Here is a 17,546-nt window from a genome sequence, read left to right on the forward strand (position 1 = left end):
GCTTGGAGATGCCAGCAAGAGACGCCGGAGAGCAGACTGGTGCGAGGAGTGAGAAAACTGAGCTGCAAAAGGGCCAGCTGGAAGAAAAGCAGCTGAGCCCTATTCCAAGGGCATTGACTTTTAAGTTACTTTCTTCTTCCATTTTGTTTGTGTAATCTGTCATGCCCTCACCTCAATAGGCCAGCAGAGTGCTGAGCCAGGTTGGTATTACCCCAGCCTGATAAACGTAAGGGGCAAATCCCCAGACAGATCAATATACCCCAGGACAATGAGTATCGGCCTTAATGGGCTTCAGTTCTTTATTTTTTTCCCTTTATTTTCTTTGATCTGCTTGTACTGCTAGAAGGCTTACCCCTCGGGGGAGAGAGTGAACAAAAAGCCCATCACAAAACCACCATATGACTCTCCTGAGAAGGGAGAAGAAATCTGGTAGTCTGTGTTGATTTAGTCCATCGAGATGACTGTTGAGACACATGTGAGCCTGAAAGAGAAAAAAAAAAGTCACTAGTTAAGACCGACATAAACAAATGGCAGCCTAACATTTGGGTGGTACTAGGCTGGAGTGTAAGGGAGGTCGAGTCCCAGAAGAAACCTAAATTGAGTCATCGTCATACAGTGTCAGCGAGAAGTATCACCTCCTGATTGATAGCATCCAAAAACATGAAGACGTGGCAGGCGAGAGTTGGGACCACTGCTACAGAATACAAACAAGTGATTGCAAGGCCGACGGTTAGGGCTAGGAAGATACCTGGTTGCCATGCATGTAACTTTCACCGGGCCAAGCCCTGACACCAACCAAAAGCAGGAATTACTCAAAACCTCATGAAAGTAATACTGTTTGTGAGATGTCTAGCTGAAGTTTGCAAGCCAAGTAGCTTTGAAGTCTTTGAATACAACACGAGTGATTATGGAAATTTTGGGGGTATGCCCAAACTCTGAACAAAATTACCTTTTTTTTTTTTTTTGGTACTTGACCATCTGTCATAATGATATCCAAGCAGGTATAATGGGGCATGTGATGGTGCAGGTCAGGTTTTGCCAAAGGCATTCACCTCAAAATACTGTGAGAATGCATTTGAAGGCATTAGTTTCAAATACAAAAAATAATCCATATTATACTTGTACTGATATTTCAAAATAAATCTTACTTAATTCAATGTGTTATATTTGTTGGTGAGGCATTAAAGACACTATACTGTAATGAATGGTTAATTTTACTTTCGTAATTTGTAATAGCAAGAACAGGTTTTGGAGGGAGAGATGTTGTATAAGACATTCTCTTGAACTGACAAATATGTAACATGTTTCAGCCAAGAAGAAAAGCAAGTGTATGATGGTATAAATGGGATTATTTTGGAAACAGCAATGAATTATGTAATTCATATAATCTGGGAAAACTAATGTAAACTGGTAACCCTCTCTAAAGGGTGTCCTCCCTGTACTTAAATGAACTTGTTACTCTTGTTCTTCTAGCTAAAACTCAATATGAAAAGATGTCTCAGAAGACACCCAATCAAGGACTTTTGGACTAATAACCTGAAATAACATTCTCAAACTATGGTCTGGGTCTTTAGTGACCTGCATGACACAAAGTACTGATAAACAGGTAGCTGACTTCTCACAATTATTTTGCCTTTCCTTTTTTCCAGCTCTAAATTGCATTGGAAGATGTAGAGGGCACAATATGTTATATGATTGTTTAAGAACATTACCTCCCTTTCTCTTGCTTAACAGCAAATGTGGTCCATGCTATTTAAAACCCTGGGGACCCTTACTTAAAACGAAAGTTCTGGGAAGAAAATATGACCTTGTAGTCAGTAAGGGAGCTGAAGATTTTATGTAGGTGCCCAATTCCTCTAATGAGTCACTGTAACCTTCACCGTGTCACTTAGACTCTACCTTTCCATTTTCTCATTGGTGAAATGGATTATAAATACAAAGTATTAACAGTAGTACTTCCATCTTCCTCTCCCCATTGGATTCCTTTCTTTTTTATTAGTTATGAAGATCCTTTATTTTATCCCTACTGCGTTATTCCAGGCACATTTGGTAGTAGAAGGTAGAACATTTCCATTTGTTCTTGAGTTTTCAAACAAGTTAAATATTTAAGCCTGGTTATTAACAGCTAGAATCAGGAGGAAAAAAGTGTTTACCATGTGGTGTTTAAGTAATTCCCAATTATCTCTGAACACTGTAAATTCCAGGAGCTGCACATAAAGGCAATTTGGATTCTATTTATATTTTTGGCATTAATGATACGTGTCAGTGTGGAAGTATTGGTTCTAACTCTGAATTTAGGTACAGAAAAAATGTGCTTTTATTTTCCAATGCCTTTAAAATAGAAATATGGTGTTTCTCCCTCTCCCTTTAATCTTGTACTTGCAAATTGGTTTATGACCTAAAAAGTCTTGAATTCATTATTGTATGGATCTTCTTATTGTTTCACAATATTTTCATAGAAGACCATTTAAGAGGAATGAATGACAGTAACCAAATCTGCTCTATAAATGTTGCTCTTGGATCCTCGGTTCAGAATACCTGGTATTTCCATGCCAATGGCTATAGCTTTATCTGTTCTTCAGACAAGTTGTAACACCACTCTTCTCTCCCAATTCACACTTTAGATCAGGGTTGTCCAATCTGCAGCACAGGTGGCACAAGCAGCCTTAGTGCATGACATACAGCAGACTGGGAAAGATGCAGGCAACACAGCAGCAGGTAAGGCAGGTAAGGCAGGAAGCAGAAAGCAGAGCCAAAGATTAGATAGGAAGAATAGGGCAGGAAGCACAGACTTGGGAGCAGAAACCAGAACAGAAGATCAGGCAGGAAGAATAGGGCAGGAGACAGAAAGCAGAGGAGGAGATTGGGGGTGGAGAGCTTCAGATTGGGCAGAGGAAGCGGAACAGAGTGACATGAGGATATGGGCTAACTTTTAGCACACCTGCCAAAAGGTTGGCCCCCACTGTTTTAGACTGCATTTCTGTGCTCACTGCTGCAGAAAGTTTTAAAGAAAATCCTAATATGTGAGTTTATACACAATGCCAGATTTTAAGAGAATCCTGATGCCCATCTATTATTAATTGCCCCTTCTGGATGTGTCTGTTAGTGGAACAGCCAAAACTACAGATCACTCTAAATGTTAATCTTCTTATACTTAAGGTATCAGGTTTTATAGAATCATAGAATCATTGAATAGAAGGACTGGAAGGGACCTGTAAGATCATCGAGCCTGGTCTCCCACCATGGGCAGGAGGTAATTGGGTTCAAATGAACTCCACAAGGTGCTTGTCCAGCCTCCAAGGATGGCAACTGCACCATCTCTGCTGGGAGTGTGTTCCAGATTCTAGTTACTGTTATGAAAAATAAGTTTTTCCTTATGTCTAGCCTAAATTTTTCCTTGACTAGCTTATGCCCATTTAACTTTGTCCCCCCAAGGGGTGCCTTTCTGAAGAGCTTCTCCCCTATATCATGGTGTTCACCCCTGAAATACTTGTAGGTGGCTATCAAGTCACCTCTCAGTCTTCTCTTACTCAGACTGAACAGGCCAAGTTCCCAGAGTCTCTCCTCATGGGACCTATCCCCTAGGCCCCTGATCATGTGGGTGGCCCTTCTCTGTACTCTTTCAAGCTTATCCACATCCTTTTTGAAGTGTGGTGCCCAGAACTGGACACAGTACTCCAGCTGTGGCCTCACCAATGCTGAATACAGGGGGAGGAACACCTCTCTGGATCTATTGGCAACACTTTGGCTGATACACGCCAGAGTTCTGTTTGCCCTGTTGGTGACTTCATCACACTGATAACTCATATTCATTCTTTGGTCAACTGTCACCCCCAGGTCCCTTTCAGATGCAGCACCAGCCAGTGGGCCACCATCCATCATATAGTTATGGTGAAGGTTCTTCCTAGCCAGATGAAGGACCTGGCACTTGTCCCTATTGAACTTCATCTGATTGCATTCTGCCCATAGGACCAACCTGTCAAGGTCATCCTGGAAACTTGCCCTGCCCTCAGATGTGCCCGCATTTCCCCACAGCTTGTTGTCATTCACAAACTTAATCATTGTGCTTTCCAATCCCTCATCCAGGTCATTGATGTTAAAGAGTACGGGCCCAAACAGTGACTCCTGGGGGACACCATTGGAAACGGCCCTCCAGGATGAGGCCACCCTATCAATTACAACTTGCTGGGATCAGCCGCTGAGCCAGTTTCCAACCCATCTCACTGTAGCCTGATCTAGGCCGGTACTCTCCAGCTTAATTGAGAGAATCTCATGGGAAACAGTATCAAAAGCCTTGCTGAAGTCTAGGTAGATGATGTCCACCTCCTGCCGCATGTCTGGTTCATTGGTTATCCGGTCATAAAAAGACACCAGGTTTGTTAGGCATGACCTCCCCTCGACAAAGCCATGCTGTTTGTTTCTCAGTACCCCACCAGTTATGGGCTTTTCTTTGATACTACCAAACATGTTGATGCCTATCTTGGCTGAGTACTCAATCCAGACATAATTATCATTAACAATGTTATGTCTATGTGTTGGTTATTGAGAGTCTAAAAACATTTCCTTCCAAATATGTAACTTTTTCTGCAGTCTAATAAACTCAGGCCTGTGGCTGACTTGTTCCATATTTAATACACTTGTATCTCTAGACAGAAAACTATGGCTCTGATTCTACAAGCACTTATGCATCTTAACTTTATGCAGTATAGTTCCCACAGCAGTTAAGTACATGCAAAATATCTTGCAGGACTGCAGACACCACTCTAAATTCACCTTGTATCACCATCTTGAAAGATTTTTTTCCATTGTCCTCATAGATAAAGTCAGCTTTCCACTCACAAAGGGCCTGATCCTACCAACCTTTGCTCACATGAGAAGTCCCCTTAATTTAATGGGGAAATTAATATAAGATTTTGTCAAATCATCAGCTTAACTAGAACCACCCATGGGAGTAAGGGTTTCCAGGAAAAAAACCCAAATGGTTAAGAAAATCACATCAACCAAATTTGATTGGACTAAACACTAAATCATTCAATATATTCCTTAAGCTTTTAAACTTGGGGCCTAATCCTCACCTGATGTAAATTGGCATAGCTCTATGACTTCTGTGGAGCTATAGCAATTAACACCAACTGACAGATAGGGGGGACAAGGCTGAACTCCTCAACGAGTTCTTTGCCTCAGTGTTCCTAAGTGAGGGGCACGACAAGTCTCTCACTGGGGTTGTAGAGAGGCAGCAGCAAGGCGCCAGACTTCCATACGTAGATCCTGAGGTGGTGCAGAGTCATTTGGAAGAACTGGATGCCTTTAAATCGGCAGGCCCGGATGGGTTCCATCCGAGGGTGCTGAAGGCACTGGCCGACATCATTGCAGAGCCACTGGCAGGAATATTCGAACGCTCGTGGCACATGGGCCAAGTCCCGGAGGACTGGAAAAGGGCTAACGTGGTCCCCATTTTCAAGAAGGGGAGGAAGGAGGACCTGGGCAACTATAGGCCAGTCAGTCTCACCTCCATCCTTGGTAAAGTCTTTGAAAAAATTATCAAGGCTCACATTTGTGAGAGCCTGGCAGGGCAAATTATGCTGAGGGGAAACCAGCACGGGTTTGTGGCGGGCAGATCGTGCCTGACCAACCTAGTCTCTTTCTATGACCAAGTTACGAAACGCCTGGACACAGGAGGAGGGGTGGATGTCGTATACTTAGACTTCAGGAAGGCCTTCGATACGATATCCCACCCCATACTGGTGAACAAGTTAAGAGGCTGTGATGTGGATGACTGCACAGTCCGGTGGGTGGCGAATTGGCTAGAGGGTCGCACCCAAAGAGTCGTGGTAGATGGGTCGGTCTCGACCTGGAGGAGTGTGGGCAGTGGGGTCCCGCAGGGCTCGGTCCTTGGACTGATACTCTTTAATGTCTTCATCAGCGACTTGGACGAGGGAGTCAAATGTACTCTGTCCAAGTTTGCAGATGACACAAAGCTATGGGGAGAAGTGGACACACCGGAGGGCAGGGAACAGCTGCAGGCAGACCTGGATAGGTTGGACAAGTGGGCAGAAAACAACAGGATGCAGTTCAACAAGGAGAAATGCAAAGTGCTGCACCTAGGGAGGAAAAATGTCCAGCACACCTACAGCCTAGGGAATGACCTGCTGGGTGGCACACAGGTGGAAAGGGATCTTGGAGTCTTAGTGGACTCCAAGATGAACATGAGCCGGCAGTGTGACGAAGCCATCAGAAAAGCCAATGGCACTTTATCGTGCATCAGCAGATGCATGACGAATAGGTCCAGGGAGGTGATACTTCCCCTCTATAGGGTGCTGGTCAGACCGCAGTTGGAGTACTGCGTGCAATTCTGGGCGTCACACTTCAAGAAGGATGCGGATAACCTGGAGAGGGTCCAGAGAAGGGCAACTCGTATAGTCAAGGGCCTGCAGACCAAGCCCTACGAGGAGAGACTAGAGAAACTGGACCTTTTCAGCCTCCGCAAGAGAAGGTTGAGAGGCGACCTTGTGGCTGCCCATAAGTTCATCACGGGGGCACAGAAGGGAATTGGTGAGTATTTATTCACCAAGGCGCCCCCGGGGGTTACAAGAAATAATGGCCACAAGCTAGCAGAGAGCAGATTTAGACTGGACATTAGGAAGAACTTCTTCACAGTTCGAGTGGCCAAGGTCTGGAACGGGCTCCCAAGGGAGGTGGTGCTCTCCCCTACCCTGGGGGTCTTCAAGAGGAGGTTAGATGAGTATCTAGCTGGGGTCATCTAGACCCAGCACTCTTTCCTGCTTATGCAGGGGGTCGGACTCGATGATCTATTGAGGTCCCTTCTGACCCTAACATCTATGAATCTATGAATCTATGAGCATCTGATCCCTGGTGTAGCTTATTTTCTATACAGTGACATTTTATTTTCATCATGACTCGTTAACTTGACCACATCCTTTCCATGAACCTGATCTAAAACCTGTATCTCAATTACTTGATCATCCTTAAGACTTGCTAATTAACAACCAGATGTTTAAAAAGATCTATTTTGATGTTTTCCATTTGGCAAAGTATGTTATGAATAATATACTATGCACTTCAAGATCTTGTTAATTTTGATGTGATAATGAATGGGAATTCCTAGTGGAGTTCTTAGTCCAGAAATATGAATGATATTAGCTCAACAGTTATATGATTAAGCAATAAGACCTGCTGAGGCAGGCAGTACTTGGAGATGATTGACTGCTGTAATTGATTGACATCCAGAGGTAAAGCCAAGGGCACCAATTTACAGATTGGGTCAATTATCTTGTGGTAATGCCCACTCGGTATGTCTTATTGCTATGCTAATATTAACTGTTATTAAAACATTTTAAGAGTTTTTAATTTAAAAGTGGTAAATTTAAAAGGGTGAACATTAAATTATTCAACTTGAAATAACAGGAATTGAAACATCCCTATTCTTAAATGGTGATCTAAACGTTTTGTTTTGCATGCCAATACTTCTAGAAATCACTTTAGTTCATCCCTGGGGGAAAGTGAATTCTGTCTGGCATTCCAAGAACCCATAGTGTGCCTGCATGAAATACCCAGAAATTACCTGAACAACCCACAAGGCCTGGAAAATGAATGGGTACTGCCACATCTTAATGTCATTCCTGGAAAAGCCGCCTCAAGGAAGAAGCACTTCCCATAATGAAGTTGGAGCCTACTAAGGAGGTGCTAGATTGCATCTCTAAATAGACCCTCATCAACAGGAAACTAACTGAAACTGGGAGTGTGCAAGTTTCTTATATTGGTGGACTGGCTTTCAAACACAAATGAATCTGGGTGTAGTTAGGTATCAACTTTCCAGGCACATTGAACATAAGTGTGACGAGGTAGTGGGTCTGTGCATACTAAGTCAGTTCTAAAATACACACATTGCTCATCTGGTAGAGGTGCATGTAGAAGTGAGCACACCATTGGGACTCCAGCTTTATTTGCTTTTCTTTGCTGTTCTCAATATCCCTGTATAGACGTAGGGTTGTGAGATTCTTCAAAATAAGTCATTAATATTTGTGAGCTATCAGTGTCCCAGTCCAATCACAATGTATTTTTTTTCAAGGAGTATTCCATGTTGAAGCCTAACATGATTTACTATGGAAAAAGATGTCATATCCAGTCAAGACAGGAGACTTATTCTATGAGGCTAGACAAGTGGTGCCCAACCTTTTTTCCCAGCAGTCTGGATAGGAAGTGCCTAGTCCAACTGCAAGCTAGATGGTGGTTCTGATCCAGGACTGGCATGATGGGCACCATATGGCCACACAGATAGGAGTGAGGGGAAGAGGACATCACCCAGCCCCGTGGGAGGAAGGTTGGGGAGGGACAGGACTCATCCATGGAGGTAAAAGGGGCATAGCTTGGCCTCACAGGTGGAGGAGGATGATGGCACACCCCAGCCTAGCCCCATGAATGGGAAGGGAACTTGACCAGTCCCTGACCTGTCCCCATGAGGGAAAAGGGGACATGGTCTGGCTACAACATGGCCCCATGGGGGAGGGGAATGGGGCACTGCTACATGGGGCAGGGGTCCACTGCTTGGCCTACCCCTAACCTGGCCCCATGGGGGGAAGTGAATCCAGCCTGGCTCCAACCGGGCATGTGGGCTTAGGACTTGGGAATTTGGCAGGGAGAATGGTCCTTAAAGCCTCCAAGGATGGAGATTCCACTACCTCTCTAGGTAACTTGTTCCAGTGCTTCACCACACTCCTACTGAGAGAGTTTCTAATATCCAGCCTAAACTTCCTCTGCTGCAACTTCAGACCATTGCTCCTTGTTCTGTCATCTTCCACCACTGAGAACAGTCTAGCTCTATTCTCTTTGTAACCACCCTTCAAGTAGTTAAAGGCTACTATCAAAACATGGTATGACTGTATCTTAAGAAAGTCATAAGAACTAGGTATCAGTCAGGGGGGTGAGGAACATTTTAAATAAAAGATTACAAGGAAACATGCATTAGGTCAACCTGACTTTGCTCCCTTCTGTCTGCAGTATCCCGGTGGAACCCATTGTGAACAGCATTTGAAAAAGCATCAGTTTTCTTCTATACTCCTTGGGTTTTGATATTAACTATCACAGATAGTCTATGAAGAATTATTTTTGGAGACCTAGACCAGGAGTTGGTAAATCCCAATTTCTCCTCCTGGCTTTACTGCTGACTCCTTGCTGACATTACTTCATCATTCTGGCTATCAGGTATCCCATAGATAAAATGGGAATAATAGAGTGCTATATCCCCTTTCTGTTGAAGTTCAATGAATTAAAAGTGCAAAAATATTAAACCTTATGGAGCTAAAACTGATCATATAAATTTACCCCAGACTCTTTTTTTTTAATCTGTTAATCCACTATAAAGATACTAAGTTACAAAATGCCTAAATTATGTCAATAGAATTGCTCTAGGCATGAAGAAAATCTTTTCATACTGTATAAGTTAATTACATATGTTTTCAAAATACCTTTTAATACTCTTGAATTTGGGATAACGTTATGGGCAAGGAATCAAAAGTGATGTGAAGATGAATTTCATGCAACTCTTGACCCTTGCCATGAAGTTATTCAAAACTCAATGAAAGATCAGTTCCAGCTCAGCCCACACTGATGTCCTAATCTCTGGGCTGTCATCAAGCAATAGTGAGTTTTGGAATGTGCCATATAGGGACCTGGCAGATGTTGCACATCATGTTTCTTCCCTTCTGTTCCCTGGTTTGTCCTGCTCACATATCTTTTTGTGGTGTAGAGGAATAGGATCAGATCAATAACTTTGGGAGTTGCTTCATTTTGGCCTGCCATAAAATAAGGAAATACCATAGGCATTCTCTCCACATCAACAGTTGTGAGGAAGTGGACTTTGTGCCCAAAAGCTTGTCTGTATCCCTACAAACTGCACAGTTGGTCCAATAAATGGTATCACCCACTAAAATTCTTGCCCGTCACATTTTTCTTGGACCACCATCACTATAACATCAACCCAACTCTACCTTATTAACTTTTGTTATCCAGAGACATAGAAATTATTTCACTTTCTTTTTGGATGCCATTCCTAAAAACAAGTGCTCTGCAATCCCCAATGGCTACAGGGACACTTAATAGTGTCCACACTGCCAGAAAATGTTGGGATTTTTCCCTGTACTATATATTTAATAGGAATTGTTGGACTTCATGCCAGGCTATAAATTGTAGGCCTAGTATATTCAATAAAAATTGGCCGTTGTTTTCTCATTGTTTATACCATTACTGATGCTACCCTGTCCCAGCCTCTTGGTAGATGGGCAAATCCATTTCTAACTGAGCAGTTCATTCAGAGTCCCACTGACTATAGGTTGCAGTTTCTTTCTTGGTTTCAGTATCTCTGTTTTCTGTTTCATGGTATTTCTGGATTAAAATCCCATCCTCACAGCCAGTTACTGTTTTTACTCTTTGCTACAATTGCAATAAGCCACTTGAGCAATTTGTGTTCCAAACGTTCAGTAAACTTTGGGCTCCTATACACATGCAGTGAGGCTGCTCTGATGTGCTGTAATTATAGTGTGTCAGAGCAGACTTGATTAACTGGGTCTGCTGGAGTGTGGTAATTAAATTACCACACTCCAGCAGACTCCAGTGTCACTTGTATCAGCATCCCCATGCTGAAAAATGGTGGCAGGGCACTTTAAACTAAAGCTCATTCAAGGAGCTTTAGTTCAAAGTGCCCCACCACCATTCTTAGGCATGGGGACACTGATACACATGATGCTCTGGGTGTTTTAATTAGCAAGGTTCTCAGAGCTGCACTAATTAAAGCACCACCCCCTTCCCCCACCTCCCAGAGCACATCTATAAATGACCTTCATGAAGAGTGCCTATAGCCAACTGCCAGATGCCACCAAAGCCATAAGTCCACAGACTGTATCCAATGGTTCCCCAGGCCATAGGTGGTTGCCTGTTGTTTTAAGACTTCTAAAAAAACCCACTTTGGAAATGGCTAAAGTACTGTTATAATCTCCAGACAATTGCCTCTCTGAGCCCCATGCAGGATTCTAAGTGGGTCTATCTGCATAGTCATACCAAGGCCCAATGTGTTAATGCAGTCCATGTGATGTCGGTCATAGCGGCATGCATCAGTGAACGATGTTACATTCCACTGAAGTTCTTATTTCCCCATGAGTGTATGTGAATGCACATTCATCTTCAGTGCATATTTATTATCAGTTATGCCAATGTCCTAGAGATAATAGGTAACCAGTACAATATATGCTGTCCTTCCACACTCAGTAGTCAATAATACGCAAGTGCAGCTGTTTTGTACCTAACCCTTCATATTATTTTAATTCACTGCTTTACGTCATACTGCATAATTACTGACAACCTTGACATTCAAATCACTGGAGCTGCAAGAAAAAGGAGAAAATGTACACACAGGATTCATGCCAAACTATTCATAAGTAATAGAGATTGTCAGCAAACAGAACCATTTGCTATGTACTGGTATCTGCAGATACTGTAGCATATTTGTTACAACTCTCTGCAATTCACCCTTGTTCTCTCCCTTTCATCACGTTAGATTATGTAGAGGCACTTCAAGGTAAATTTTTAAAATACTGTGTGGGAGATACATGCAGGAAAAAACTAAGAAGCAAATACCTGGAATGTTTTTAGCACTCAACTCCATCTGCCAGTTATTTTGACAGTTCACCTGTTCGTGTCATCTCGGTCTCACACTGTTATGTTGAGTCATATTGTGTTATCTCAGAATAAGATATTTTGGAGCCAGTAGCTCCTAAAAAAATCCTCATACTTAGTCATTGCAAGCAAGATAGACTTGTCTGCATAAAGAATATATGGGTCGGTTTATTTCTGTTCTTCTACTTTATGGCCCTCCTATTTGTATAGCATTATATTCTAATGAATCCACTCAGTGACACCGCACACTTAAGAGAAGCTCAAGGTCAAGAGATTCATTTGCATCAGGAATACAGCACCTCCAGCTGAAGCATTATTTTGCATTCTTCACTGATGTATCTTATTGCAAAACTACTTCTTCCAGATTGTGCAAGATAACAAGGCAGCTAAGAATAGTAAGAGATGACAGTGGTATAAAATATTAATATTGCCTTATATAAAGCAATCTATAGACTCTTACAGCAGATGCTACTGTGTTTCACAAAGGGACAATTCAACTTGCAATCTAGTCCATTTCAAAAGACTACTGCCACCTCCACCCTTAAGTCCCTCTGCTAATTTTTGTTTTTTAAGTCTTCATCTTTTCTGGAAAAAAAACACACAGACCAAAGAGAAAACAGGCTGAAAATAAAAGAACAAAATAGAAATGACTGTATACTAAATCCACAGAATATACAAATGTATGAATAAACAGTAGGAAATCCTTTCTTGTTCTCTCTCTCTTCAATTTCTCCTATGTCGTGTTGCAAGTAGCACATGAAGTTAAATACTATTTATTAACAAGTGCAGTAAATAAATGTGACCTTTTAAAATAGCTGAATGAAATGAATAGTTTGACTGGTTTTCGAAACCTTCTATTATCTCAAGAAGACATCGCAGATGTTGTGCTGTCCTAATTGCTGTTTCTTGATATTTTGAAAACATAGCAATTTATTAGGGAAAATTATGCACAATTAGTTTCAGTTATTTGAAGATACTTGGTTGATGGCCTCTATAAGGACAAGTGTCAAAATACAAGAAAAAATATAAATGATACAATGCAGTGCTCACATGGGGATAGCTACCCTAATACTTGCTTCAAACTTCTGAATGTGTCTGTATGTGAACAGAGTCTGATCCAAAAGCTACTGTAGACAAGGAAAGGACTCCCATTGCTTTGAGTCAGATCCTAAATCTGTCTGAAAGCTGGAAGAGATATGCAATTCTTTTCACTTTTCAAACAACTTGAAACCTGAGGGCTTACTAAACATTAGAACACAACACAGGCACAGATGGTGGTTACCTTGCTGGAACTGCAGTTATCAACCATTCCAACATTACAGTGTTTTGAAGCCATTCAGAAATAAAGTGAAGCTATTACTAAACAGTGTTGGAAAGGGAAGTATTTTGACTCCAAATCACACAAGCACAATCGTTTTCTTAAATGACACTATTTCCCTGAAGATTAACTGTCAACCAATGAAGACAACATCAGAGCTGCTCTCTGCAAACTGCAAACAAGTATAATGCTTACTTGTCTGGCATGGTGCTGAGAAAATTAACTAGAATTAGTCCAAACCTTTAACAAAGCAAGATATAAATATTAAGTCATACTTATAATACCTGGGATGTCCATAGCTAGTCTCCACCCTCTTGATCTTAAATAAACACAAGCTAAATGAAAATGAGTAAAACAGCTGTAGTTTATTATTTTTTCCTGCAAAATTAATGTATGAAAACTGTTCGTTTTAAATTGCTTGTTTTAAACTGTCTGTGTATTTCAGTAAGATTTCTTAGGTGGATTCTATTGGGTTGCTACAAAGGATATTTTTCGGTACTAAGGCTTACCTTAAGCTGTTTAACTGTACATGCTATGTGAAGCATTCTCCTGAATTGAACAGAAGGGCATCAGATGTGTGATATGACGTGGATCTCTGAATAATAAGCTAAGGAGTCAATTATCTAGCCTGAATGGTACATCTGATTTCATTTAGGAGTTTCCTTCACTTCACAGTGAGAACTGAAGCCCCAGTACAGGAGATGCAAAAGCAATTTTACATGGGGCTTGCATCCAATTTCTCTAGTATTTTCCTGTTTTGTGTAAGACAATACTGACAACATATTGCATATGTGGAATTGTGGCTAGTAATAAGAAAGTTCACTGGACTGAGCAGTTGGAACAGCACTCATGTAGCTTAGTAGCAGATCATTGGCCTTGGAAGCTGGAGACCCAGCTCTAATCCCACCAATGGCTCTTCTATGTAAGAACCCTGTATTTATTACTATGTATTTCTATTTACTCACAGAAATATATAAAGCGGTTAGGCTTTGGAAAGAGCAATGTCTGTTATACTTAGACAGGAAAACTTACATTAATATTTTCCCCTCTTATTATTAATGTCTCAAATATTCTCTCCAGGAAAACTATGGTGGGTCAGATCTAACGGGTTCTTCCTGGGGTTTCATATGCTTTCCAAAATCTAAGAAGTTCTCATTTTCATTCCAAAGCCCATGGGATTTTGCTTATCTCACTGATTGCTTGCTCCTCACATGTGAGTTCTTGTGGTTCTGATTTTAGAAATGAAACACTGCCTTCAGGTGGTATCTATAAGAAGAGTCCCACAAAAATAAAAAAAAACAGGACAGCTCTAGATAAGCATGAAGTTCAGAAATACTGCCATTTCCCTTCCAAGGTTCAAAATGCACCAAGTCACAACACTGTGAATGCACACTGCTAAAAGAAAGCAGCACCAAGAGCTAGATGCTTAGTAGATGAAAATAAGCATAATCCCATTGAATTAAAGCCACTGTATCACTTTGACTTCAGTGGAACCACACCAGTTCACACCACTTAAGTATCTCTTCTGTTGTCCTCTTCATCCTTAACCAGTGCCATGACAACCTTCCATCCCCAGGTGAGGAAACCCTCTTATCTTCTGTTAATCTCTTGTTCTTTGCTGGCAAGTCTCAGAGGCTTCAATGGTGGAAGCTGTCAAAAGTTTATCTTAGGATCAAAAAGCAGGTGTTATAAAGGGTATTAATGCTTTCCAAGTAAAACTTTGTTTGCTTGTCAGAGCCTCTGCCAAGTTTCTCTGCAGTATGTTCATCAAGAAATGTTCTGGATACCTCATATAAAAAATTAGGTAGCAGATTTCCAGAAAAAATTGTGACAGATGAGTAACATTTCAGAAGAGAGCAATTTATTAACTGGAAGCTTTTCAAGATAGCCAATTCAATATGTGTATCCAAAAGTAAAATACATAGATCATGTTTTAGTGGATATGCAGATTTAGGGCAGTTGAGTTAATTATAAAACACCCCATCTGTTAGTTTTAGTTACAAGATCTTTCCCTTCTACATTAGCAAATATTACTTTTCTGATACAGTGATTGTATTGTATATGTCATGTTTTCCCTGTGCTATTCTAGCAAAATGTAATTCCATAGTCATACTATATTAGGAATGCAGAGAAGGATGCAGAAAATCATCATCACACTCAGAAGGGTATGTCAAATGTTGCTCTGCAGACAGTTAAATGTGGAAGAAAAGCAATTTAGTGAGAGTACTGTTGATACAAAGTATTTTCACTTTGAAAAGCAGTAGGTAGTCAGGGTTGTTATATTTTTTCAGTAGTGTTCTATGCTAAAAATCATAAATATTGGCACATATGGACCTGATTTTCAAAAAGTTGGGTGCACAGTAATGTCCACATATTTCCCCATTTAATTGGTACAGGAAGTTGTGTGTACAAATCTGTTTTGTGAGAGCAAGACGCACATTTATGTTTACATGCAGCCATATATAAAATTATGAAAATTAATTTCTGAAAATCAAGCCCTTGGTTTAGTTGTTACAGTGAAATATTTGTTGTTGACTCTTTTTTTTTACCTCTCATAAATCTAGCCAAATCACTGCAGTGCTTTTCTCTAAATTTCATGGGAAATGAGATGTCCAGAACTCAACACAATAATTTAGGAGCAGTTACTTCTGAAAAACAGAGAAGCACTTTTACTACTTTGGTCACTGATATGAATTGTCTGAAGTTAGAGTCCAAAAGTACATTGCTCTTTGATATAATAGCAAATAAGTCCAATTTCTTTTCTGACTCATGGTCCACCGAAGGTTTCTATATTCTATTGATTAACCATCTCAGTTCCCTCTCCCCTATCCACCTTCGATAAAATGAAATGCAAGGATTATGACCAAGAACAGTAATAACTAGAGGCAATCTTTGCACATGTTACTGTCCAAAAAGTTTCTTTCAAATGTAGGGGACTGTCTACAGAGTATGATATTAACAACCACGGGGAATCCAACTCCAAGCAACTGGACCAAATCCTCAGCAGGTAGCATTGCAGCCAATTGATTTAGTCCTTATTTACATGACAAAATGCTGAATTTAGATCGGTAGTTACAATGGAAATCTCACAGAATGTGGATGAGATTGTTTTAGTTTTTAAACACAGCATGTGCGATGTTTGATTTCCACATTATTGGGATATTTTTATCAGATTTTTGGATGTTTTATCATTCTAGGAAATTAAACATTTCTTATACATGTGTACTGGTGATACAGCTACAATTGTGTAGGAAAATTCAGAACAAAGGAGTCTAGAAAGCATATTTAGCAGCATTTATTTCCTGTGGATCTTAGTATAGATCTGTATCCTTCCTAAACTTGTTTGTAAGCATTCAAGCCAGGTATAATTTGGATAGGTTAAGTATAGAGATGTGAGACATTATTTATTTCAGTTACATGAAAGAGGGTTATATTGTCATTTCAGTAAGGAAAAATAGAACACACACAAAAATATGTCATGTAATTTAAAGAGTAGTGCTAAAGACTATGTGTATTGATTACAAGCCATCTATTCCTGTTCTGCTCTTGTTCTCAAAATATTGGTTGGCATACAACGCCTAGGAAGTAGCTTCAACAAACACAATTTCTATCTTATAAAATATTTTTAAATGAAGTGAAATAGAGGGTGTTTTTATGTACATAATAATGTCTTCTAGACCCCCTCTGTAACAGCTTCTGTTTTAACTTTTCAAACTGATACTGATCTTTCTTGACCAGGGTAAGATTTAAATACCAAAGGCATCTTTGACCAGAGTGAACATTTTTGTCCTAAAATGACTGCATTAAATTCTATCATCAGACTGAAAACAGCTTAAGAGAGGGGAAGTCTGGTAGGGTCACAGACCTTGGGACATCTTGAAAATCTGCTTATACTTATTTCATAGTGCTCAACAGTTCCAAATGGCAACCAGGAAGTAGCAGGAAAGTAGAAGTATTCATTTCAGGAGCACATATACACTAGAGGAAAATGTACCAGGTATATTTTATAGACTCTTGTTCACTAGGTGAATTTTGCCTGGAGGTAATCACCTGATACGGAGTATGGTTAATTAAACCAAGTTTTGCTGTGCTACAGTAAGTGAAGCTATGAAAAGACTGAAAATATCATCTATTTGAAGATCCTGTTTTAAATTGTTTGTGATTTCTACATATAGTTTTCTTACAGGAAAAGGGATTTTTTACAGGAAGTTCTCTTACATGTCTTGATATAAATTTGATACTGTCTAACCCTTTTTCTCTGTTCCTTTGTTTAGTGTATTGTGGTACCACTTCTCTGATGTTCTGAAATTGGCATAGTTTAGTTTTGTTTCATAGCCCTCAGGTAGCTAACCCTTCAGCAGCCTGTGCTCTTAGGGCAGGAGATTTGAATTTAGGCATATGACTGCTATTAAATATGGTGCAATGGCTATCTTGAAGTTGTCATTGTCAGCAACAGCTTAATTAAATATTTTATTATTTGAGAAATATTATGTGATCATATACTATGATTGTGGTCCAGATTTTGACCATTGCTTTACTA

General features: G+C 40.5%; 1 protein-coding gene across 2 annotated transcripts in view; it reads right to left on the reverse strand.

The window, feature by feature from the left end:
- Positions 1–273: 273 nt before the first annotated feature.
- IRX5 (iroquois homeobox 5) overlaps positions 274–17,546 on the reverse strand; it is a 49,120-nt gene continuing 31,847 nt past the window's right edge. The window contains exon 5 of one of the 2 annotated variants that reach the window (XM_019497515.2): positions 274–481. The gene's annotated coding sequence lies outside the window, so the exon portion shown is untranslated. Of the gene's footprint in view, positions 482–11,023; positions 14,672–17,546 lie in introns of those variants that run through there. The other variant, XM_019497514.2, reaches the window with a different exon arrangement.

The sequence above is a fragment of the Alligator mississippiensis genome, chromosome 10 (assembly GCF_030867095.1).
Source record: "Alligator mississippiensis isolate rAllMis1 chromosome 10, rAllMis1, whole genome shotgun sequence".
NCBI lineage: Eukaryota > Metazoa > Chordata > Crocodylia > Alligatoridae > Alligator > Alligator mississippiensis.